The 27,363-nt window shown below is 36.3% G+C and overlaps 2 pseudogenes across 1 annotated transcript; one reads left to right on the forward strand and one right to left on the reverse strand.

The window, feature by feature from the left end:
- The first annotated feature begins 10,862 nt into the window (after positions 1 to 10,862).
- LOC147549106 (secreted RxLR effector protein 161 pseudogene) lies at positions 10,863 to 11,183 on the forward strand (annotated as a pseudogene).
- An 11,055-nt stretch (positions 11,184 to 22,238) lies between these two features.
- On the reverse strand, positions 22,239 to 24,334 carry LOC147549107 (cytochrome P450 86B1 pseudogene; annotated as a pseudogene). The gene has a single exon (XR_015238575.1). The product of XR_015238575.1 is annotated as a cytochrome P450 86B1 pseudogene (transcript).
- Positions 24,335 to 27,363: the final 3,029 nt, after the last annotated feature.

Here is a 27,363-nt window from a genome sequence, read left to right on the forward strand (position 1 = left end):
CTTTGATATATGTACGAAGTATTTTTAATGAATGAATGAAACAGATGGTTGGCATTGTATGTGTTTTAGTTATAGATATATGTATATGGATAGATGCAGGTCGAACAGGGTCACGATTGATGGATGCAAACAGGAATTAGGATTTTAAAATGGATACGTTTTTGCTACGGATGCTTCTGTAGCTAATGTCACATCCATTTGTAATTATACATGATTTTTTGCTACGACCAATTCCATAACAAATAACTAAGCAACGGTCAAATATTTTTGAACATTTAGTTACGGAAAAGCCATAGCAAAAGGTCTTAACTAGTAGTTACGGATAAGGTCGTAACAACAAGTTCGTAGCTAAAACCTTTTGTGACGGCAATATTAGTTACGAGAAGTGGGTCGTAGCAACTGAGCATTTGCTACGAAAATTGAGGTAACAGCTACGGAATTTATCCGTAACTAAAGTCTGTCTGTTTTGTAGTGGTTATGCTGGCCTTTGGTGGGATACTCTTAAGTCGCAGCGTTTAAGAGAAGGCAAGACTAGAATCAGGTTTTGGGAAAAGCTAAAACGACTTATGAAGAGGAGAATTTTACCCGATGATTACAAGCAAGATTTGTACCTAAAACTTTCACACTTGCAGCAAGAGAAGAGGATTGTAGAAGAATATACAAGGGAGTTTGATCTTCTACAATTACGGTGTGATGTTCAAGAACCACAAGAGAGGACTATCGTACGCTTTTTACATGGTTTGAATGATGAGATTTCAACCAAGGTGGAGCTGCAACCTTTCTGGACTCTTGATGACGTCAAGAAGCTTGCTATCAAGGTGGAGAAGCAGAACAAAGTAGGGAAGAAGCAATACACCAGACCCTACCATCCAGTTTCTTCTTTGATTCCAAAAGGAGTTGTGAAGAGTGATGTTAGTAGCAACACCAAAAAGCCAGAAACTCAGAATTCAACAAAACCTATGGACTTGACATTAAAGAAGAGGTGCTTTTAGTGTCAAGGATTTGGGCATTTTCAGGTTGAATTTCCTAATCGAAGAGTTATGACCATCAAGACATTGAGGAGTTTGAAGAAGAACTAAAACAAAATTCTCATGATTTGGAAGCTGTTGATCAGAAAGTTCGCGAAGAAGATGATGAGATCATTGAACAGCCTGATCATGGAGAATTATTAGTAATACGAAGGGTTTTACACACTGTCTCGACTACAGAAGAAGAACAACGAGAAACCATTTTCTCAACTCGTTGGACAATTAAAGGAAGAGTATGCAGTATGATTATTGACAGTGGGAGTTGTACCAATGTCGCATCAAGTACACTTGTGTAGAAGCTGAGTTTTCCAACTATAAAGCATCAACAACCGTACAAACTGAAGTGGTTGACTGATGGGAGCAAGTTGCAAGTTTCTAAACAGGTTGTGATTTCCTTTTCTATTGGGAAGAACTACCATGATGAGGTGGTCTGTGATGTTATTCCAATGGATGCTTGTAATCTATTACTTGGCAGACCTTGGGAGTTTGATAAAACTGTACATGATGGGTACAAGAACACTTATTCTTTTCATAAGGATAAGAATCACATTACATTGGCACCATTATCACCTACTATGTAAGCTAAGTCTGCGGCAGAGAAGTGCAAGGAGAACATATTTTTGGGTGAAACCAAAATCATGGAGAAGATGGGTAAGGGCAAGGAGGTCTTTGCTTTGCTGGTGGTTGAAAAGAATGAGGGAGCTAAAGTGATTTCTCATCCGTTGATGCTGGAATTGATGAATGAGTTCAGTGATGTTTTTCCTAAAGATTTACCACCCGGACTACCTCCAAACAGGGGTATTGAGCATCAAATTGATTTACTACCACGTGCACCTTTGCCAAATCATCCAGCTTATAGATGCAATCCAGAAGAGGCTAAGGAGTTGCAGAAACAAGTGCAAGAGCTGATGGATCGAGGGTATGTCAAGGAGAGCATGAGTCCATGTTCCGTACCAGCTCTGCTTGTACCAAAGAAAGATGGGTCGATGAGGATGTGTGTAGACAACCGAGCTATCAACAAGATAACCATCAAGTATCGTTATCCTATACCCAGGTTGAGGTGAATGGCTCAAAGGTATTTTCGAAGATTGATCTAAGGAGCGGATATCCCCAGATCAGAATGAAGGAAGGTGATGAATGGAAGACTGCCTTCAAAACAAAGAGTGGCTTGTTTGATGGCTAGTCATGCCATTTGGATTATCAAATGCGCCAAACACTTTCATGGGACTTACGAATCAGGTCCTGCGAGACTTAATTGGAAAGTTTGTTCTGGTCTATTTTGATGATATTCTTGTCTATAGCAAGAATGAAGCCGAGCATGTTGAACACCTCAGGGAAGTTTTCAAGGTGTTAAGGAGAAACCAACTATATGTTAAACCGGAGAAGTGTGAGTTCTTTACTTCTAGCATTGTGTTTCTTGGTTTTATTGTTTCAGATAAGGGGATTTCAGTTGATAAAAGCAAAGTTGAAGCTATAAGGAGCAGGCCAGTTCCGGCAATCCAATCTGATGTAAAAAGCTTTCATGGACTTGCATTATTCTATAGACGCTTTGTGAAAAATTTCAGCACAGTCATGACGCCAATAACTGAATGCTTGAAGAAGGACAAGTTCGAATAGAGCAGTGCTGCCCAAAAGGCATTTGAAGTGGTGAAACAAAAGCTATGTGAAGCACTTATTTTAGCACTTCCAGATTTTAATCAGGTATTTGAAGTTGAGTGTGATGCTAGTGGAGTTGGTATAGGAGTCGTTCTTGTCCAGGGACAACGTCCCATCGCTTATTTCAGTGAAAAACTTTAAAGGGCACAGAAGAACTACTCGACCTATGATAAGGAGTTTTATGCCATTGTAAGACTCGAACACATTGGGAGCATTATTTAAGGCCAGATCAGTTCGTTTTGCATTCTGATCATGAGGCACTGAAGTTCATAAACAACCACCACAGGTTGAACAACCGACATGCTAAATGGGTAGAATTTCTGCAATGCTTCTCATTTGTGTCAAAGTGCAAGGCTGGAAAACAAGAATATTGTTGCCGATGCACTCTCAAGAAGGTATGCTTTAATCTCTATTCTAGATTCCCGGATTATAGGATTCGATTTGTTGAAGATTTTATATGATGAAGACCTAGACTTTGCTGAAGTCTATAATGAGTGCAAAAGGGGAGTTACAAATCAATACCATTTGCAAGATGGATTTGTTTTTAAAGGAAACCAGCTCTACGTGCCAAAGAGTTCTGTCCGAGAGTTGCTGATTCGTGAAGAACATGGCGGATGTCTTTCTGGTCATTTTGGGATTAGCAAAACATTGGACATGCTTCAGGAGCATTTCTATTGGCCCAAGATGGTAAGAGATGTCCATTCAATCATAGAAAGGTGTGCCACATGCCAAAGGATGAAAAGCCATTTCCAACCAGGTATGTACACTCCTTTACATGTTTCAATACAACCCTGGGATGATGTGAGCATGGACTTTATTGTAGGACTATCGAGAACTCAGAGAGGAAAATATTCTATCATGGTGGTAGTTGACCAATTCAGCAAAATGACACATTTTATTCCTTATTACAAGACTGATGATGCTAGTATGGTTGCTGATTTGTATTTTTAGGAGGTTGTACGCCTTCATGGTATTCCTAAGACCATTGTGTCTGATCGTGATTCACAGTTCCTGAGCTATTTCTAGAAGACTTTGTGGAGGTTACTTGGTACGAAGCTCCTTTTTAGTACTTCTTGTCATCCACAAACTGATGGTCAAACAGGGGTGACAAATAGATACTTAGCTACTCTTTTGAGAGGCTTGAAGAAGAAGAACTTGAAGGAATGGGATCTAAAGCTAGCTCAAACTGAGTTTGCTTATAATCTGTCAATAAGCTACACGAAAAGACGTTCACATTTTGAGATTGTCTATGGTCTTAATCCACTTACTCCTATTGATCTGATTTCAATACCTTTGGGGTTTAAGGCAGATTTTGAAGCAAAGGCAAGGGTAACTACAATGAAGAAGCTACATGAGAATGTTTGGGCAAAAATTCAAAGAGCCAATGAGAAGTACAAGAAAAAGGCCAACAAAAACAGACGTGTTAAGTCTTTTGAACCAGGTAATCTGGTCTGGTTACACCTAAGAAATGAGAGGTTTCCAAACAAACACAAGTCGAAGCTGATGCCAAGGGCAGAGGGTCCTTTTAAGATACTTGAGAAGTTTGGTGATAACGCTTACAAACTAGAGCTTGTGGGTGACTATTGTGTTTCGGGTACTTTCAATGTGGGTGATCTTTCTCCCTATTTTGAAGACGAGGTGATATCAGATTTGAGGACAAATCCTTTCCAACCCGGAGAGTCTGATGCGGGAGCACCAGTGCTGAATCAGCCAGAGTTGGAGCAAACAAAGCTAGAATACGCAAACACGCCTACCAATGGGCTGAGTGTTAGTTTACTGAAGTTGGACCACTCAAATGGATAAATGTGGTCTTTAATGAAGGTTCTCGAAGACTTGAATAGTCATTTTCGTTTTTAGTAATCTGCATTAAATTTAGTCTCGTCTTTCTACATTCATGCATTTAAACTAAGCTGTTTCCAATGTAACTAGTTTCTATGCATGTAGACTAGTTTTTATTTCTCATTTAATGTATTCTCCTCTATATAATGAGGCTTATTATGAATAGAAAAATCAGAAAACGAACTTGAGAAATTGTAGAGTCTTTTGTGACTTTGGATCTGTTTAGATCATTTCCTTTATCCTTTGGTTTTGGAAGAGTCATTGGTGGTGGATTTCGAGCGTCTTTATCATCTGGTGGTGGAAACTTTATCCTGGTGTGGTGTTAGCTCAACCGGTTTCTTTATCACTTTATGGTGGAAACTTTATCAAAGTGTGGTGATCCGGATCTTCCTAGTTACTTGTTATGATCTTTACATTCACTCCATACTCACGCTTCCGGCGAAACGCATCAATTTTCCTAATTCTATTGTAAATCTTGTTAATGCATCTCGAGCACATCCATGGGCAATGGAATGATTCTTGACCAATTTGGTCGCATATTAAATAATTTTCCTAGCAAAATCAACAAAATTAAACAATTATTTTTATGAAATCATGAGGAAATTGAATATGATGATGTAACAGATAGTTTGAAACTTAATTTGAAGCTCTCAAAGAAACAAATTACAGTGATATAGAGAAAGAGGGAGAGATTGTGTGCGGTAACGTTGATTTAGAGAGAGAGAGGAAGGAAATTGTGACTTTTGTAAGTTGACCAAAAAAGACATTAATGAACTGTGAGAGAACTTTAAAGCTCCTGATATGTAAATCTGAAACTAATTTGCTTTTGTCAGATGATTTGTTGGCCTCCTAACTTGGGCAACGATATCAGCCACACTTGATGCACAATCTTCAATTTGATAATTAAGCATCCTCTTGATTTTAGGTGATTTTGGGTATTAGGTTTTGTGTGGGTGTTGTTAAATGGAAAAAGAAGATGAGTTATATAGAAGAAAAAGACGGGTTGAGTTGGTCCAAATGGGTCCTGGAGATCATACGGACCGAATATTTTGACTCGCAATCTCCGTACACCCGGCAACAATCATCTCCGGAAGTTAAATAAACTAAGGGGTCCAAGTTGCAGTATTGATTATGTAAAGGTTGAGTGAGAGTTTTTTTAGGTATCACTTCAGAGACGGAATAGTCTCGGAATATTCCGTTAAAAGGGAGTTCAAAATGCAAAACACTGGAAAAAAGAGTCCAAACAGCAAGTCAATTACAGGAAAGTGGGTCTTAACAGCAAATCGCCCTAAGTTTAAAGCTTACCCCAACAGTGACTTACTATGGAAACCTCCAACTGCTTCCTCACATGACACATTTATTAGGTTACAATCATTTTACAGTCTCTACCGTATCTCCTCACTCTCAAAACGGAATGGCTAATTAACAATTAATCTAAATTATGATGAGATCGTGAGACTTATTTAAGCCGTCCAAGTTTGTCTTACCAGCACCACCCAAAACAAACAAAGAAATTCTGTAAATATAACATAGGACTTGTTATATATAAAAAACTAAATATTATAACTGAACCAATCAAAAAATTATACAAGTAACGTAGTTTTTTTAGCTTTACCAAGATCACAATGGAATAAACACCTTTTTTTAAAAGATATCATAGTTTCATTAAGTGAACAAAATGGAATGTTTGCTAAGAAAGCAATCCAGAGCCTTACACAGACAAGATGTTGGAATTTTTGTACAATTATCAACTAAAATCAGAAATTAGTTCCATGATATTTAAATTTAAAATTTATGTCTAGTAGTTATATCTTTTGATATATTAGCTATAGCCCTTGCCTTCGGCACGGTGCAGTCCATTTTCAAAATAAAATAAATTTTTCTTATTTGTCTCAAAAATTTGAAAATAAATATTACAAACAATATTATTTTCATAGATGCGACAAAAGAAAATACGTCAAAGTGGAATATGTTACATGGTAGAAATTTCCCTTAACATCCACAATAAGAGAACATAATGGAAAAACTTATAAATATGTGGTGTAATTGATAGGATTTAAATTGTTTTGGAGGTAAATGTTGAATATAGGATATATTCTCTCAATATAGCATATATACATAATATAGAATATATTCTCTCAATATGGGATATATATTGCATATATGATATATATGATATATGGGATATTGTTGAATATAGGATATATTCTCTCAATATAGCATATATACATAATATAGAATATATTCTCTTAATATGGGATATATATTGAATATATGATATATATGATATATGGGATATATGGGATATACTAAATACGTTATATAATATATTCTATATATGTAACTTTTGTAATTATATAAGGGGAAGAACATCTCCTATTGTATACACAAGAATTATTAAAAGAAAACAAGTTTATCTCAATCTATTATTAATTTGTATTAGTTTCTACTTGGTATCGAGAGCAGGTTCGGTAATTGAACATGGTTATTTCGAATTGAATTGAATTGAATTCCGCTGCGAATCTTGAAATTGAAAGCTCAATGGGTTCCAATGATGATGCAACAATGGTACTATCAAACCCTCACGTTGTTCACAACCACATCGATGCACCCTTTCCATTAGGTAATACCCTGAATGAGAACAATTACACCCTTTGGTCAAAGGTCATGAAGATGCGTATTAATGGTCGGAAGATGTGGGGGTATATTAGTGGCACTAAAGCGAAACCTGCAGAAGGAAGTGAAGAATATGAAAATTGGTACTCGGAGAATGATAATGTGAAGGGATGGTTGTGTCACTCAATGTCCACAACACTAATGAACAGGTATGTTTGTTTGGAAACTACGAAAGAAGTTTGGGACTCTCTTGAAGCTATGTATACAGACACATCTGATGAAACTCAAATATTTGAGTTACATAGGAAGTGTTTCTCAACAAAACAAGTTGGTCGATCTATTGCGACCTATTATGATGAATTAGCAGCAATTTTTCAAGAAATTGACCAACGCAACAATGTGAAAGGAAAAAGTGCTGAGTCTATCGCCATCTTACAACAATATGTAGGACGTCTTAGAGTTCACATGTTCCTTTCTGGATTAGATAGTATGTATGATCAGGTGCGTGGTGAGATTCTTCAAAAAGACCCTCCACTAACTTTGGAACAGTCTTATCAGACAGTACGAAGGGTGTCAGTTCACAAACATGTGATGGGAACCCAAATACTTGTAACTGAGTCTTCAGTTATGGCAGTCAACTATAAAAAGGGACAACCTCAAGGTTCCTGGAATTCTCACAAAGAGGCTAGACCCTTACGCCTTGATCTTGAGTGTACCCACTGTGGAGAGAAGGGACACACAAAACAGAAGTGTTATGAAGTCATTGGGTATCCAGAATGGTGGGATTTTACAAAGCGACCTAGGAAAAACATATCTGCGAAGAAGGATTCTGCTATAATTCCTCCATCAGTGAATGTTGCCCAGTCAGGTATGAAAATTAAAGGTAGTGTTTTATCTGTAAATTCTTTGAATAATACTTGGTTAATTGATACTGGTACATCATATCACATGGTAAATGACACTAGCATATTATCATCCATTATACCTTCAACCCAAACCTCTATATACACAGCTGATGGTGGTTCCTCTCCTGTAATTGGGGAAGGTTCCACTGACATATTTGAAAATCTGACATTAAACTCTGTCCTCATTGTTCCCGCGCTAGAGTACAATATCCTATCAGTCAGTAGGATCACTGCTGCACTTGCATGTACTGTGACGTTTTGGCCTCAATTCTGTATTTTTCAAGACATAGTGATGCGGCAGGTTCTTGGTTGTGGTGTTAGAAAGGGAAATCTCTACTATTTGGACCTGTCTAGTAGTGGAGAGCAGAGGATTCATCAGGTGAATAAAGTTGGAGGAATTGAAGAAGCAAAAGCTAATGTTTGGTTATGGCATCGGCGATTGGGTCATCTCTCCTTCGGATATCTTCAGAAATTAAATTCATCGTTATTTTCGAAGTGTAGTGTTTCAGAATTTAAGTGTGATATTTGTGAACTTGCTAAAAGTCACCGTATTACATATTCTCCAAGTTTCAATAAAAGTTCAGAACCTTTTAGTATTATTCACTCTGATGTATGGGGTCCTGCACGTATTCCTTCTTTGTCTGGAGCTCGTTACTTTGTGACTTTTATCGATGAGTGTACTCGTATGACGTGGGTATCGCTACTCACTCATAAAAGTGAAGTCTTTGAAGTATTTAAAGTATTTTTTTCAGATGGTTTTGACCCAATTCCAAAGGAGGATACAAGTGTATCAATCTGATAACGGAGGAGAATTTACTAGTAATGACATGGCGAAGTTCCTGATAAATAACGGCATTCGACATCAAACTTCTAACGCTTATACCCCACAACAAAATGGGTTAGCTGAACGAATGAATAGACAACTGTTAGAAGTTGTTCGTGCATCTCTTTTCGGAATGAATCTGCTGCCTATGTGATAAACCGCACACCATCTAGGGTCATTGAATTTCAGACCCCTTTCAAAAAACTCCATGACCTTATCACCATCCCTGCAATGCCAAACCTAGAACCACGTGTTTTTGGGTGTGTTGTCTTTGTTCATTTACCTAAACATCAACGAGGAAAATTAGATCATTGTGCTCGAAAGTGTGTGTTTCTTGGATATGCTGATTTTCAAAAGGGTTATCGTTGTTATGACCCTGAGGAGGGAAAAGTATATATCTCATTAGATGTTTCGTTTCGAGAATTAGATGCATATTTTATGGGATCTTCCCTTCAAGGGGAGAAACAAAATGATAGTGAAGGAAAGTTCCCCATTATTGGGGATATATTTCAGGAACTAGAAGATTTGACAAGTAATTTCAATAGGCCTAGTAATCTAGGTGATGATGGAAAGGGGAGTGAACCAGAGCAGATTACAGGGGGGGATCAGGGTAGTGAAGATGAATTTAATGAGAATGGAGAGGATCAGACAATAGGGGGAGATCAAGCTGAAGTAGTAGAAGTTGCCTGTGACTCCAACTTTCTAACACCATCTACCGAAGACATCCCTCCGAATGTCGAACCTCAGGTATTACTTGATCCTTCCACTGTTAATGAAGTAGTAGAAGTTGCCTGTGACTCCAACTTTCTAACACCATCTACCGAAGACATGCCTCCGAATGTCGAACCTCAGGTATTACTTGATCCTACCACTGTTAATGATGTTCAACCTAGACGTTCAGAAAGGTCTACTAAAGGTATTCCAAAATTTACTTATGAACCAGATATTAATTCTAAAGCCAAATACCCAATTTCTGATTATGTGTCCACCAATAGGTTGTCTAAGTCATTTACATGCACCATGAATCAATTATCCTATGTATCTATTCCTAGTAATTTGCAGGAAGCTTTATCAGATCCACGATGGGAGAAATCTATGAATGAAGAGATGAATGCATTACAGAAGAATTCCACTTGGGAACTTGTTGATAAACCCCACGGATATCGTATTGTTGGGTGTGGTTGGATCTTTACAGTAAAGACGAATCCAGATGGAAGTGTTGACAGGTACAAAGCCAGACTTGTTGCCAAAGGGTATACCCAGACGTATGGTGTGGATTATGAGGAGACCTTCGCCCCGGTGGCAAAGATAAACACTATTCGTGTACTCATGTCTCTTGCAGCCAATCAAGGTTGGCCATAACAAAAGTTTGACGTGAAGAATGCATTTCTCAATGGAGACTTAGAAGAAGAAGAAGTATACATGGAGTTACCACCTGGAGTCATGAATTCTGAAGTAGGAAAAGTATGCAAATTAAAGAAGGCATTGTACGGGTTAAAACAGTCACCACGAGCTTGGTTTGGACGGTTTACAAAGAGCATGAAGGCATTTGGATATAAACAATGTAATTCTGATCATACTTTGTTTATAAAACAAAAGTTAGGCAAACTTACTGCTCTTATTGTTTATGTTGATGATATGGTTGTTACTGGAAATGACTCAGTGGAAATGGAGGCTCTGAAAAACTATTTGTCGCAGGAATTTGAGATGAAGGATTTGGGGCAGTTAAAATACTTCTTAGGCATTGAAGTTGCAAGATAAAGTCAAGGTATTTTCATGTCCCAACAAAAGTATATATTAGATCTTCTTGTTGAAACTGGGATGCTTGATTGCAAACCAGTAGATACACCGATTGAAGCAAATCATCACTTGGGAATATTTTTAGATCAAGTTCCATGTGACAAAGGAAGGTACTAACGCTTAGTGGGGAGACTAATTTACCTTTCTCATACTAGACCGGATATTGCATATTTCATTAGCGTCGTGAGTCAATTCATGCATAATCCAAGTGAAGAACATATGAAGGCAGTCTTTCGAATACTAAGGTACTTGAAGAAATCTCCGGGAAAAGGTCTCTTATTCCGGAAAGGTGGTGATATGGAAGTAATGGGATACACCGATGCAGATTGGGCAGGAGATATAACGGACAGGAGGTCAACCTCTGGATATTTTACGTTTGTATGTGGGAATATGGTAACATTTAGAGCTAAGAAGCAAAAAGTTGTTGCTAAATCAAGTGCAGAATCTGAGTTACGGGGTATGGCTCAAGGGGTGTGTGAATTACTATGGATACTGACTTTAAGAGCTAAACTGTAAAGATTTCTCCAAAGTTATACTGACTTTAAGAGCCAAGATAATAGTTGAACACACTACAAAAAAAGGGCCTATTTGGGACGGGCAAAAACCGTCCCAAAAATGCCAAAACCGTCCCCAATAGTTTATTGGGGACGGTTTCTGTCTGTCGCTGAAACAGGCGTCCCAAATACTAGTTGGGACGGTTGTGGCGACAGATGGCTTCTGTCCCCAATACTGTTTTAGGGACGGTTTCTTTCTGTCCCTAAAAGTTTGGCAAGAATTTCCTCTCTTTCGCATTTGGGACAACTATTATTTGTCCCTAAAAATTTGGCGGGAATTTCTCTCGTTTATTTTTAGGGAAAATTAATAGGCACCCCTGTAAGATCGACAATGATTTTCTTTTGCTTGAATCTATAACAGTTAATAACCATCTCTACAGATTTGGCCGATTCAGTAATTAGTTCCACAAAAGAGAATTTTCCTTGAAACGATTTAAAACACAGAAATTTACATAAACATTTTTACAGAAGTCCCCCAACGAAATTCACAAGCCTAGACGGAAAAAGGTTTAACCCGAATAAGAGAATAAACTAATGACTCTTCCACAAGCAGATAAAAATCTATTAAAATAAGCTACTCTAACTTCATCCACCCATCTTTTTTTTCATGTTGTAGGGGAAAACATGAAAACACCATTTGCATATCATCATCTCAGGAGAGCTCCATCTTATCTCCTGCGTCATAGACACACAAAATAGAAGACAATGAAAGCTATTAGTTTATTACTTTTTTCAAAATTCAGGGCGCAGCAAATATACAAACATGTCAAAACTTTTGTAAAATTGTTAAAAGAGCAAAATATTACACACAAAATCCTCTTAAAAACTATAGCTTCATAGTTAGTTCGTGTTTCCTGCTCTTGTAATCTAAAGAGTATATCCTCACAGGTCTTTGTGTTGCATATTTAACAGAACCAGCACCCTAGGGAAGAAAGAGCTCGGTCTTTCTCTAATAATCTGAAAAATAGTTTTAAGAAATAGAAGATGAGAAGAACAAGAGTAAAAATCTAACCCGAGTGAAGATTAGGAGATCGACACCATGGAGAAGAACTCCGCTGAAGGAGGGAAAACGATGAGGAGAGGGAAACGTGGAGAGAGAAAAAGGGTTTTCAGAAATCTGATTATACTAGGGATACATTTGGGCCAAATTTGGGTGAAAATCGCGGGAAGCATTTGCGCCTATATTGAGCGCCTTTTCTTTTTTGGTTTTCCAACTACTCAAAAAAATTTGTCCCTCCCTAAAATGCATTTATTTGTCCCTATTCTGATTTTATTAGGGACAAATATTACAAAACTGTCCCTATTTTGAGTATATTAGGGACATACGTCAAAATGTATGTCCCTATTAGGCATTATTTTTGTAGTGACACCAAATTAATGACTTAAATCATAATGAAGCCTAAGAGGCCAAGAATCCAGTAACAATGTAGAGGTGAAAAGACAATAAAATCAAGCAAACTGTATAGAGTGGCAAGATATTTACCTGAGAGAGTTGCAATGAAGAACGAAGTAACACTATATAGAAAAAAAAAGGTAACCTAAAAGTTCACTTTTTGTTAACCTAAAAAAGTTAACCTTAAAGCTTCAATGTTAACATAACCTAAACCCAAAGTATTATCAAATATCATGAAAACTAACATTGAAAGTTACCCTAAACAACAAATTTAATCTCAATTTAACATAACACAAACAATTTTTAAGAAGAAGCACCTGAACTGCTACCCTTAAAATCCTACAGTCAGATCCAGAGACTTGAAACCTGAGAGAGATTGTGCGTGAGAGAGATAGAGAGATACCTTGCAAGTGGACAGATTGATGTGAGATGAGAAGATGAGAGAGATCATGAGATGGGCGGGAAATCCTAATCAATTTTTCACGTAAGAGTGTGTGTGTGCGAGAGAGGCGAACATCAATTTTTCATGTGAGTGTGTGTGTGCGAGAGAGGCGAACATCGAGTAACAAAGAGAAAGAGGTTCTATCTGGTTATTGTTTACAACAAAATTGTTTACAACAAAATGAAAATCACCACTAATAAGTAATAACCAACCAAAAAGTTCTATAGACACAATATCAACTAAACCAAAATCGTACATCGAGAGAGAAAGAGAAGTTCTATCTGGAACCCTAACCAAAACATGGGAGAGTAAAACTTTTGGAAGCCATACTCGACGAGAGAAGATGTTGAGAAAAATGACAAAAGCTGTTCACGGTAAAACCTCAAACTCAAGGGGCAAAATTAAATTTGTGTACAGAAGTTGTTCCGACATTGTACCTTTTTCAAACCCTAAAATCAGCATAGTGTAAGTCTTAATCAGTTAAATTGGGTTCTCCTAAGTTTGACTACCCCGAAAAAACCAAAATGGTGGCAAAACTGCAAAGTGATAGTATTTGAAAACCTAGATACCCTTCTAGTTCTAGATAGATAACATATCAAATCATTGGGCAAAATTACAAAACAGCGGGTACTCCATTATAGATGGTATTTGCAACCTAGATGTGAAATCATAGATAAGAAACCTAGACATAAACCCCAATAACATAAATCAGGTTGAAAACCTAAATAACATCTCAATCTACATACATATATGAAATCTTCAAAACCCTAGATTTAACATACCTTGAAAGCTTGAAAGAAGGTTAACTATCTCAAACCCCTAATTTAAAAAATCATCAAATTATATTGAACCCTAATTTCAGAACTTATAAAATTTAAACCCCTAAATCAAAGTGCTAAATCAAACCCCCTAATTTCAAAACTTACAAATTTCAACATCAATCACCTGTATGAACCGAGAGAGATAGAGAGAGCAAGGTTCTGTGTCTGAGCGAGAGAGGGAGATCAAGAAACAGAAATATAAAGAGAAAAGATAAAGAGAAAAAGATAGAGAGATAGAGACGTACGTACCTGTGAGAAGAGATGAGCGGGAAGGAGTTTTGGAGATTTTTCAAAAAAAAAAAAAGAGATGAGAGAGGGAGTCAGAGAATGTCGTGAGAAAGATTGGAAGAAGAGTGGACGGAAGGAGCTGTTTGGGAGAGTATCTTTGAAAGATGCTCTTTGCTTTCTTCTCTTCCTTTGGATGAAAAGTAATTAGATCTAGGCCTTCCAATTCTAAACAACTCAATCCTCAACCACTTGATATAAATTGGTGAGGTTAAATCCTAACCATTGGGAGGAGGGAAAAAGATACCCTCCTCCCTTATTATATAGATGATTTCATGTTTGTGGTATCTTCTTCATGATGAACTTCTTCAACATCATCTTGAGGACATTGAGATTCAGTATGATAAGTTGGGTGATTCTTATTTGGTTTGTATCTAAAATAACAAACACTAGGAGTATGTCCCCATCTCTTACACAAACCACATGGGACTGAAGAGAAATCAAAGTCCTCAGCCTTTTGACCTTTTAGTTGATTATTTACTGAAGATTGACCCTTTGTAGGAGACCCATCTCTCTTTGCATAAGCTTGATTTTTATAGTAAGATGGTGAGGGTTTACTAGGTTGTCTTTGATGTGGCTTTGAATACTGTCTCCTAACATAATATGCCTCCTGATCAGTTTCTTTTTGTAATAACCACTGCTCATGTTGAATTAATCTTGATTTTAGATGAGCTAAAGTCAATTGTTCATTATTTGCTCTTATAGCAATGACAAATTGATCATAGTCAGAGTTGAAGCCATGAATGTCTAGTCTGACAAGCTCAGATTTACTGATTTTATCATGTACTGAAGTTAAAGCATCAGCAATTAGCTTTAATTCTCTGAGATATTCAGCAATAGATGCATTTCCTTTCTTGATTGTTTGTAATTTTCTTCTAAGTTGGTCTTTTTTTGATTCTAGACCTTCATTGTTGGTAAGATCAAGGTATTCCCATATTTCCTTTGCTGTTTTTAGTCCATATGTATCATAGTAAACAGACTTTGAGAGAGTACTCTTAAGATATGACCTAACAAAACTCTCTTTTGATCTCCATACTTGGAAATCAGGGTTTACTTGTTCTATACCATTGATATATCTAAGTTGAGGAGGTTCTTCTATAGTACCATTAACAAACCCTAATAGATCATAAGTTCCAAGCATAGTTTCAACTTGGTCTTTCCACATTAGATAATTGCTATCATCTAGTTTCTCTGTTATAAAGTTAGTAACAGAAGAGATTGGTGGAAGATTACCTTGATTTGAGGCTGCCATGATTAGTGAATTGAATAGATGAGTAAAGAACCAGGAGGAGCTGGAGATAAGTCTGAAAAAACAGTAAGTGATTCTTTATCACTTATCACTTTTGATCTTGAAACTTGATATTGATCTTTGTTATCTAATTTTGATCCTTGTTATCTTTAGTAATGACCCATTTTATCTGAATTTTGATCATGTCTTGTTTTGATTTTGCGAGATTTGGAATGATTGTTCTTGAGTTGGAGAGAAAGAAAACCCTAGCTAAGGATCACAATCTAACTGATACCATGTAAGAAACTCTCTAACTCGTTTTTATTTTCAATAATCTCTTTTGGTTTACAAGTTTCTTTATATAGGAGAAGTGATAAGAGAGTTGTAGTTTAGTTATAACAGAAAAAACTAAAACAGAAAACAGAATAACAGAAAAACAACAAGTCTAACTAACTTTCTTGATTTCACACAGGTGCCTTTAGACACAATGGAAGTCGGTCTAATCCTGTTGACTTGGTCTGAAGCTTGGTCTTGGTCCATAATGTTGACTTGACTGGGAAGACTAGAAAAGGGTTTTGGTTGACCATATAAAACCCTATTCTTAACCTGTTTGCCCTAATCTTATCTCTTCTCTTCTTCAGCCGAAACCCTAGTTTCCACAAACCCCTTTGCCCCTCATTCTTCTAGAATGACGCGACTATTAAATTTCTTTTACTCGATAGCAAACCACAAATTAGAGTCTGGATTTTTTATCAGTTATTCTGCACTAAAGACACAATTTATTATGCCCAACTGATGCTTCATCTCCAATTTACTATGCCTAGCGGATGCAGCAGACGCAATAACATTAGGATTTTATGGTAAATGGGATCATGACAGCTCGTCGCTAAAACAAACAAAAGCCCTGCCTCGCAGGCAAAGGAGGTCAGCGTCGATGATCTAAAAAATTGACATCAGTTGACTAACGTCAATGATTCAAAAAAATACCGAACGCCCAACGGGTCAACTAGTATGAAGACAACAAGACCATCGAGCCTGAAGAGGTATGCTTATCTTTAATAGTTAATTTTTTTGTTTTCGCAATTGCACTTCTTATAAAAATGATTTTGTAAATTCTAAATTGGCCCCTTCTAAAGGAGGAGGAGGAGGAATTAATAATTGATTTATTAGAATGAAAAAGTGAGATCTAAACCGTGAAGAAGGGGATGAAAAGATAAAGGGAAGAACCGAAGAAGGAAGGCGGGTCTTCATCTTTTTGTTACAAGGGTGCTTAGTCAGTGTGAGAACTAGGGTTTACAAAAGAGAAAGTAAGGAGATTAGGGTTTACATTGGTACTTATACAGTCAACAAAAGTCTCGGTCAAGAGTCAATAAGTCTTGGTCTTCTGCTCAAGTCAACAGTCAACTCCAACCCCATTGAATCTGCTAAAGGCACTCCCAACAGAATTATCTGTGAAAGAAAAGTTAGTTAAGATTAGTAACTAACTTTCTTGATATCATATTTTCTGTTATTGTTTGTTATTTCTTTTCTATAAATAAGAGATTGTAAAATGATGAAGTTTTAAGATTGGAAATAAAATTCTGAGTTCAAGTAAAGCTTACATGGTATCAGATTCAGCTTAGATCCAAGATATTAGGGCTTTTTCTATGAACTCCAACAACAATCAAGCATCATCATCTCGCAAAATTCATTAAAATTCAAAAGAGAGTTAAAATTCAGAAGAAAGAGAGTTAAAATTCAGAAGATTGATCATCTTCATTCAACAAATTGATCAAAAATTGAAACAATATAAGAGTTTTTAGGTTTTTAAGAAGTTACTGTTTCTTCGAGCAATCCACCAGCATTTTCTGTCTGCAACTCTCATGGCAGCTTCTAATCAAGGTAACCTTCCACCAATTTCTGCTGTTACTAGTTTTATAACTGAGAAACTTGATGACACCAATTTCTTGATGTGGAAAGACCAAGTGGAAACACTATTGAGCACTTATGATCTTTTAGGGTTTGTCAATGGGTCTATTGATATTCCACCACAACTCAAGATCATTCATGGGGTTGAACAAGTTAACCCTGACTTCCAAATTTGGAGAAGAAAGAGAGTTTTGTAAAGTCTTATCTTAAAAGTACTCTCTCTAAATCAGTCTATTATGACACCTATGGTCTAAATTCTGCTAAAGAAAATTGGGACTGTATAAACCTTACCTATAATGAGGGTCTTGAATCAAGGAAAGACCAACTTAGGAAGAAAATACAATCAATCAAAAAGGGTACTGCTTCTATAACTGAGTACTTAAGAGAATTAAAGATGCTAGCAGATTCTCTTATCTCTGTCCATGATAGGATTAGTGATACTGAAATAGTTAGGATTGCTATTCAAGGTCTGAATTCTGATTATGATCAGTTCACTATTGCTTTAAGAGCAAATAATGAACATCTTACCCTAGCACAACTTAAGTCAAGACTTGTTATGCATGAACAATGGTTATTATCTAAACAGCAAGATGAAGAAGTATATTATGTTAAGAGAACAAATTCAAATCAGTATAACAAGCCTTCTCCATCCTATTATAGAAATCAGTCATATAGAAAAGATGGGTCGACATCAAATTCTCAAAATTCTACCAATATAGAGATTAAAGACAAGAATCAAAAGGCAGATGAGTTTGATTTTTCTACTGTACCCTGTGAAATATGTAAAAGATGGGGTCATTCAGCTGGAGTGTGCTATTTCAGATATAAACCAAACAAACCTCACTCAGGTTATTTTACAGACTCCAAACCTCAAGTAGAAGAACAAGGGACAGATTAAAAAACACCACCCATAGAGTCAAAATCATATCTTTATGAAGATGAAACTCTTTTAGAGTGTAACAATGCTGTTCTATATGACTATGTCTATGAGGATTCTAATGAAGATGAGTTTCATGAGTGTCACACTGCTATTATGGGTCACAATGACATTGATGATGATGCTGATATATTTCTAGATTGCTTATCAAATGAATTTTCTCCCTCTTTAGATAGTAATACATGTTATATGGCCTCTAACTCTATCAATGAGGGAACCAAAGACAAGTCTTGGTTAGCAGATACAGGAGCCAGCAGTCATATGACTCACTCTCCAGACAACTTAAGATCTATTACCCCTTATCAAGGTACAGAGGCTGTAATGGTAGGAAGTGGAAAGTTTCTATCAATCACTAGTACAGGTTCTTCAACATTGTCTACATCTAATCATGATTTCAATCTAAATAAGGTACTGTGTGTTCCCCACTTAAAGAGAAACCTTCTTTCTATTTCAAAGTTTACCAAGGACAATTCTTGTTCTGTTGAATTTTTACCTTGGGGATACAATATAAAGGATATATGGTCAAAGAAGGTCTTAGCTGAAGGTTCTGTCAAGAATAATCTTTATCCAATAGAAGTACATACTAATTCTCTACAACATAGAAACATTGAAGCTGCTAATGTATCTCAAACAGTATCTTCCTATGATACTTGGCATGCTAGACTAGGGCATTCTCATCATGGTGTTATAAAACAGTTACATTCTGAAAATAAGATAGCAGTATCAAATATTAATGCTCAAAAGTTTTGCAAATCATGTGAGTTAGGCAAAAGTAAATGTTTACCATTTGCTAACTCTTCCACCACTACCAATACTGCCTTATATCTAGTCCATTGTGATATTTGGGGCCCTGCTCCTACACCTACACCTAATGGTGCTAGGTATTACATCCTTTTTCTGGATGATTTCAGTAAATTCAGTTGGATCTATCCTATGAAAGTAAGATCTGATAGTCGGAAGTGCTTCACTCATTTTAAAGCTACATGTGAAAACTTACTAAAAGTGAAGATTGTTTACTTTCAATCTGATGGAGCTCCAGAACTCAAGCAAGGGATTTTCAGGACTTTTTTTAGATACAAATGGGATTCTATTCAGATGTTCCTGTCCTTATACCCCTCAGCAAAATGGCAAGGCTGAGAGGAAACATAGGCATATCACTGAATTAGGTAACACAATTTCTTTTCATTGTTCATTACCTAAATTTCTATGGTTTGATGCTTTCAATACAGCTGTTTATATCATAAATAGATTACCCACTCCAACACTGCAAGGTTCTACACCTTTTGAAACCCTTTTCCATGTTTCTCCTGACTACACTACACTCAAAACCTTTGGGTGTGCTTGCTATCCACATTTAGGAGAATTGAGAAAAGACAAACTCAGTCCTAAGAGCATTCAGTGCATATTTTTAGGATACAGCAATGAGCACAAGGGTTATAAGTGTTATGATTCAGTAACTAGGAGAATATATATTTCCAGACATGTCACTTTTGATGAAGGTCATTTTCCTTATGCCAACATCACTCAAGTACAGTCTGGTAGTGATCAGACAAATGAGCAGCCTATATCATTGCCATTTCCAGCAGTAGACAGTTCTCATTCTCATTCTACTGAATTAGGGACATCTAGTGTGATCACCAACTCACCAACTAATTCAGTGTCTAGGTGTCTGGCTTCACATGAGGAGGGCATTTCTAGTAATCCTACTAGTACACCAGCAGCCTCAATAGTTCCTATACACCAAGATCAGACTGAGTCTATTACTACTAGAGCTATAAATGGTATTATAAAACAAAAACAGCTTCCAGCTGATTTTGTTGCTCATTTTTCATCACCTCACAGTTTAAATGTAGCCTACTTATCCATACTTCAATTGCCCACTGAACCCACATCTTATAAAGAGGCAGCAAAACACAGTGAATGGGTTCAGGCTATGAATGAGGAGTATACAGCCCTTCAGAATAATGAAACATGGTCTCTAGTACCATATAATAGTACTATGAATGTACTTGGGTGCAAGTGGGTGTACAAATTAAAACAGAAAAGTGATGGAACCATAGAGAGATATAAAGCAAGATTAGTAGCCAAAGGTTTTCATCAAAAAGAGGGGGTGGACTGTGATGAAACCTTTAGTCCTGTTGTCAAAGCAAACACCATCAGAATAGTTCTCTCTATTGCCATTACTAGGTCTTGTCATATCAAACAGTTGGATGTATCTAATGCTTTCTTGCATGGGACTTTATCTGAGGCAGTTTATATGATTCAACCACCAGGGTTTATACAAAAAGGAAAGGAAACTCATGTCTGTGCTTTACATAAAGCCCTTTATGGTCTTAAGCAGGCACCAAGGGCCTGGTTCACAAAATTTGCCAACTTTCTATATGATTATGGTTTTCAAAAGAGCAGGTGTGATCAATCAATGTTTGTATTGCATTCTTCCTCATCAACTATGATTGTCTTATTGTATGTTGATGATATAATTCTGACTGGGAATTCAGAAGCTCAATTAGCTACTCTTATTTGTGATATGAGCAGTAAGTTCAAAATGAAAGAATTGGGTCCCTTAGCCTATTTTCTGGGTATTGAAGTTAAGTATGAACCAAATTCTACTGCTATGGTTCTATCACAAAACAAGTATACACTTCAATTACTAAACAAGGCAAATCTACTTGATTCTAAACCTTCAAAGGTTCCTGTGAGCAGTGGTAAAAGAGTCTCTATCAATGATGGGGATATACTTTCTAATCCAACAGAGTACAGAAGCCTTGTAGGAGCTCTACAATATCTAACATTAACAAGACCAGATATATCTTATGCTGTAAATTATACAGCTCAATTTATGCATCAACCAACCTCAGCTCATTTAATGGTGGTCAAAAAGATATTGAGATATCTCAAAGGGACTATGGGTTCTGGTATTAGACTCACTTCAAGTAGTCTATCAACTCTTACTGCCTACTCAGACTCAGATTGGGCAGGATGTCCAGATTCTCGCAAATCTACTGGAGGGTATTGTGTTTTCTTAGGATCAAATCTAGTATCATGGAGTTCTAAGAAACAAGCCACAGTGGCTAGGTCATCCACCGAAGCTGAATACAAAGCATTATCGAATATGGCAACAGAAGTAGTCTGGATATCATACCTGATGGAGGAACTCCATTGTAAGTTGCAAAAACCCTTCGATCTATACTGTGATAACATTAGTGCAAAATATCTGGCATCAAATCCGGTCTTTCATGCACGAACAAAGCACATCGAGGTGGATTTTCACTATGTTCGTGATCTCGTTTTAGAAGGAACCATCACTGTTCATCATGTTCCAACGAAAGAGCAGCTTGCAGACATCTTCACTAAGGGTTTACCTCTTGATATTTTTCAAAACCTTCGACACAAACTGATGATCCATCGTCTCTCTTCCTCATCGGTTTGAGGGGGGCTGTGAGAACTAGGGTTTACAAAAGAGAAAGTAAGGAGATTAGGGTTTACATTGGTACTTATACAGTCAACAAAAGTCTCGGTCAAGAGTCAATAAGTCTTGGTCTTCTGCTCAAGTCAACAATCAACTCCAACCCCATTGAATCTGCTAAAGGCACTCCCAACAGAATTATCTGTGAAAGAAAAGTTAGTTAGGATTAGTAACTAACTTTCTTGATATCATATTTTCTGTTATTGTTTGTTATTTCTTTTATTTAAATAAGAGATTGTAAAATGATGAAGTTTTAAGATTGGAAATAAAATTCTGAGTTCAAGTAAAGCTTACAGTCAGTAATTAGGTTTAGGTTTATTTATTTATTTCTCAAAACGACACTCCAAAATTAAGGTGTCATCTGAGGATACCTCTATTCAAATACCACTCATTATGTTAGAGATCTCAACTGTATTTTGCATAAAAAGACATTTGAAAAAAAAACTTCAAATATTCTAAGTGGTACTTAGAATTTCTAAAATTGAGTGTTGCATTGGAAATTCTTTTATGGCTCTAATTAATATATAGAATCCAATGTGGGGAAAAAATTGATAACTTTATTGATATTAGCTCCATTACAATTTCATATACCATAATACATATCTAGATAGATAAACATCACGTAATATATAAAACCTAATGTACTGTGTAAGTTACCTACCTTCATTTTCTTACATAATGGATGGGAACAAGGATCTCCCCCAAAAACGAAATAAAATACAAGTTCAAGTAATTGTGGTATAAATGGGGATATGGTGTGTACCTTTCTCGTTGAGGTTGGCCAAAGTGGGGGCGAAGAGCAAAAGACAGGTACTTATTTAATTCAAGTAATTTATAGCTATGCAACTTTAAAAAATAGAAGTCCTTTTCTTAATCCGAACCATCAACCCATTTCTCATTTGGAGAGCAATTGATTGTCTTGGCAGGATATTTTGACCGTCCAATACTTCAACATGAAAATTGAAAAGCACGTTTGAAGCTGTTGTTTTCATTAACACAATTGCCATGTCTTTACCTATACAAATTCTTTGACCAATGTTGAATGCCGTTAACTTAGACATTGTTTCATGGTTTAGTTTCCCATTCTCGTCGATCCATCGCTCTGGCTTGAACTCTAAGCAGTCCTTTCCCCACACCCATTCCATTCGTCCCATTGCGTAATTAGATAATATTATCATCATTCCAGGTTCCACCGCCGTTCCATCCGGAAGTACATCGTCCTTTAGAGCCCCTCTTCGGACTAATGGAATGGAAGGGTATAGCCTTAGGGATTCACACATTGCTGCATGAAGATAAATCATCTCGGTTATATCATCTCCATTAAACACCCATGACCTATTTGCTTTAGAACCATGATCATTTTTATTGCTCTTTAAATATAGAAGCTTTAGTTCTGCTAAAATTTTTGCCTCAACAGACGGATTCTTCGAGAGCAACCAGAAGAACCATGTCAGAGCAGCCGCAGTTGTATCTCGTCCAGCAAAAAGGTAGGTCAAAAAAGTGTCTCTGAGGAACTTGTCACTATTCTTGAAGAATATGTTATCTTTTTCGCCTTCTATGAGACTCATATATACTTGTAGAAGATCTCTTGTTTCTGCTCCTTTAACCGTGTCCTTTTTTTTGGCATCAATAAAATCTTTTAAGTAATACTCGATAATCTTCCTTGCTCTATTCATCTTTCTCTCATTTCCTATCATCAAAACTCGACAGATTTTCCAATATACACTTGGTACCATATGTCTATAAAAGCAACCATCCAGTGAATCGTCCATGGCCTTTGCAAATTTGTTAAGCGGAAAATCAATAGAAAGATAACCAGGGTTTCTACCAAAGAGGATGCTAAAAGAAGTATCAAATGTGTATCTAAGGAACACATCTTGTAAATCCACCACCGATGATTGTTTAGCAACTACTTCTAACAATGGAAGAAATGCATCTTGAACCACTTTTTGGCTCATATTAGCTATGATAGACCGAACCTTCTTCGATGTGAATGACATCCTAGCCATTGTTCTTTGAGTGTACCATGAATGAGAGTCTGCATTTATGATTCCGTCACCTAATATGTCAAAAGCCTCTTGGAAACCTGACCCTTTGGGAAAGTTCTCAATATGTGTTTTAAGAATATACTCCATATTACGAGGATCACAAGTATGCAGTATATTCAAACGAGCAAAAACTGGTCCTCTTTCGACGATTGTTCCCCCATACTTGTTTGAAATCTCAACTGTCCAATCGTGAATTCGGTTAGCATTTAGTATTAGTGATGGTAGTGCATCGACAATAGGCCAATGTACTAAGACTTGATGCTTAAGTTTCATGTAGAAGGAACTAATACAAATGATGAAGAAGCAAAGTACTACCAAGTATAAATTAGGCCATTGCTTCAAGTAAGATCTTGAAGTGGCCAAAATGGACATGATCATGTACATATTGAAGGGGTTTAGCTAATTTTGGGTAAGAAGAGAAAGACTTCGCTTGAAGGTTGATAGATGTTTTTTATTACTCTGATGGTACTGAACTTATATGGAGTGTATTGAGTAATTACTTTTTCAACTAACTTCATTCAAAATCCAACTAAAAAAGCCATCTACCAGATCTATATAGTTGGTCTGAGTTTCGTTGTTCTATGAATGTTTAGAACAATAAAATGCCCTAATTGTCTACTGTTGTATTCCATACCGCCATGTCCGTAACTTCATTGAATAAGAGAGAGATCATTTTTTTACAACAAAGCTGATACGGTACTCGGCCCCCCTACTTCACTACCTTGCTTACCGTTTTATAATTACCAGGGGGCACTTTTGTCTGTTCACACTTCTTATGGGTGGGTGAAAAGACCAAACCACCACTTGTCTTATTTGCCACGTAGACGACGCTGTGTATAACAGAGTAAGGTAGGCAGGTTCTTTATCATTTTTCTTTCCATAAATTACTGAATCTTTTAGTATATGCAGAATGGGAGTGCTACAATGACAAAATCCTTGACATGATGAGTTATTTTCACTAAAAGACAAAAAAAAATTCAAAGTTTTTCAAAGTTTAACTTTGATCTGGACCGTTCTTTTACCTGTGTGACTCATCGTGTCAAGGATCTTGTCAAAGATTCTTTGTACACTTAGCATTTCTCTTGTGCGGAATGTGAATCTTCACGTGTCAGTGTAAAATTTGGATTGATATTGTGGTAAAAGTTAAACCTATAACAATTTGAGGATCAAAATAAGCTTGAATGGAAGATTTCGTAAGATAATATGGTATTAAACAGGAACGAGTTTATCAACAAGGAGTGAGTTGAGTTGGTCGAGACTTGCTTGGATCCATCACGTGCAGGGTTTAATTAATTAATTAACAAATATCCGGTACAACATCAAAAATCATGGAAGGTTTGCTTGGAGTGCCCACTCCCAATGTGGGTCTATTCTCAAACGTCCCCTCACCTGGTGGGTTCTTTGAGTCTAAGACGTGTTTTATTTTCTTTCCGGGTGACATGAAGCACGTGTCATTTTTTAACTTATCATGTGTAGGCGTAGCTCTAATACCATGCATAGAGAGGACCTAGACATTATAATCTATGTTGTTGGAGTGTCCGTGTCCAATGTGGACTATTCTCACACCATATGATACTATTTTTACAGACGTCTTCATGTCTAGGGTTTTCTGAAACTAGCACGTGTCTTTAATAGTTAAGTAACAAAGAGCATGTGTGACCATTGAGACTGTCACGTTCGGACTTGGCTCTAGACCAGTACCATGTTAGATTTGTGGATTACCAACTTAGCAATGTAGATCACTTGAACCAAACCATGATCCAGAACCCATAGGGAAGATTTCTATCCAGTCACCAGTTGCCAAGGACAGTTGAAGTACCATTTATATCTCTTTGAATGCTCAACTAAATTTATAATGACAAGATGATGAACCTCCCCCTTACTTTTTCATTTTTGGTTACCGTGGAGAGCATGGACTGAAAAGGGATACGTCATACGTCACCAAGGTAGCCTCTACTGAAAAGAGCTCGCCTTACCAAACAAATGAGAAAAACATTGCATAGGTTGAACATAACTAATTTGTAATTTCCTGGATATCTTATTAATTTCAAATTTATTTATTAGAAATACCTAGATTATGCTTCTTGGTGTTTTGGATTTGAATGTTCAATTAGATAAGTGTAGTAAGTGTTTTCTAAGTTTCAACTTCCAAAGGAAGTAAGGAACTATATATATGTTTTCTGGGAGGAAATGAGTTGGAGGCCATAAAACTGAGGGTTAATAAGTTCCTGCCCCCTAAAGAAAAAAAAAAAGGTGCAGGTCCAAATGCACAGAAAAATGCACTTTTTTTGTTTTTTACATCCCGTGATACACAATACAATAAAAAATAAAGCTTCCATTTTTCTAACAAAAGTAAATCTTTTCATTTACTGCATGTACCATCCAAGAAGGAAACCTTACTTTTTTTCTTTATTTCTCTCTATTTTTTCTTCATCATTTCTCTCTCTAAAATTAAGAGAAATTTTATTTCTTTCCTCTCTCAAATATATCTACATTCAAACGAAGCAAAGAAAAATAGGGTTTTAAGAAGAAATGTGAAGGAGTCATCATCAAAATTACATGAAGTGTTTCTTGAACAACTTTGAATTTTTTTCTTGAACAAGTTTGAGTTTATTTTCTTGAACAAATTTGATGAAAATTTAATGATGAAGAAATTTCCGATTTGAGTTCAGAATTCCAAGGGTCATTGATGATTCTGGATTGATGGATCTTAAAATCAAGATCTAGGATTTCTTAAAAATGAAATCGAATAATAACAATTTTGGTATCTTCAACCAGATAGAAGTACATAAAAAATGTCCAGTACAAAAAAAGTGTTCAGTTCATAACATAATATCTTATAAATATTCAGTAAAATAGTTTACCTTTTGGAACGAATGCATAGAAAATTTTGTTATATACTGTATATAACAAAATGTCCTATAAATTTTCAGTGTTATAGTTTACCTTTTGGAAAAAATGTACAAAATTTTTTTTAGGTACTGTACAAAATAAACATGAGATTTTCTTTCATGGATGACACATTTGTAATTTTACCGGAAAAAGAAATTGACGTGTTATTATCTTAATGGATAACACATTTGTAATTTTACCGGAAAAGGAAGAAAAAAATAACGTGTCAATATCATAGTGGATGACATATTTGTAAATTTACCGGAAAGTTAGAACAACACGAGATTTTCTTTCATGAAAAATCTGTAAATATCGTGTAAACTACACTCAGTTTTCTAACCTCCATTTTATAATTGACAGGAAATCTGCGTGTGGGCCTGCAACAAATTTTTCTGACGCGGACTAAACTCCCATTGTTGGTTTGTTTTTGGGCGTTTTGTCCACTCCTCAAATTTTCCTGGAATAACTAGGTCCTACAAATAAAAAAGAATTGATTATATATCTGTATTGATCATCAAGAAAAATTAGAAAATTTAAGCCAGTTATTTAACCAAAATTGTAGTTTGTGAAATTTAGAGAGGCACAAAATTGATTTGAACAAAGGTATTTTCATTAATGATTATTACAAATATATATAGAGTCATAATTACAAAACCGTAAACCTGAATTATAGTAAATCATAACCATTGGACATACGTCATATTGAACCTTCGACCTTCTTT

The sequence above is a fragment of the Eschscholzia californica genome, unplaced genomic scaffold (assembly GCF_041429995.1).
Source record: "Eschscholzia californica isolate CP2 unplaced genomic scaffold, dmEscCali1.0.p SCAF_3, whole genome shotgun sequence".
NCBI lineage: Eukaryota > Viridiplantae > Streptophyta > Magnoliopsida > Ranunculales > Papaveraceae > Eschscholzia > Eschscholzia californica.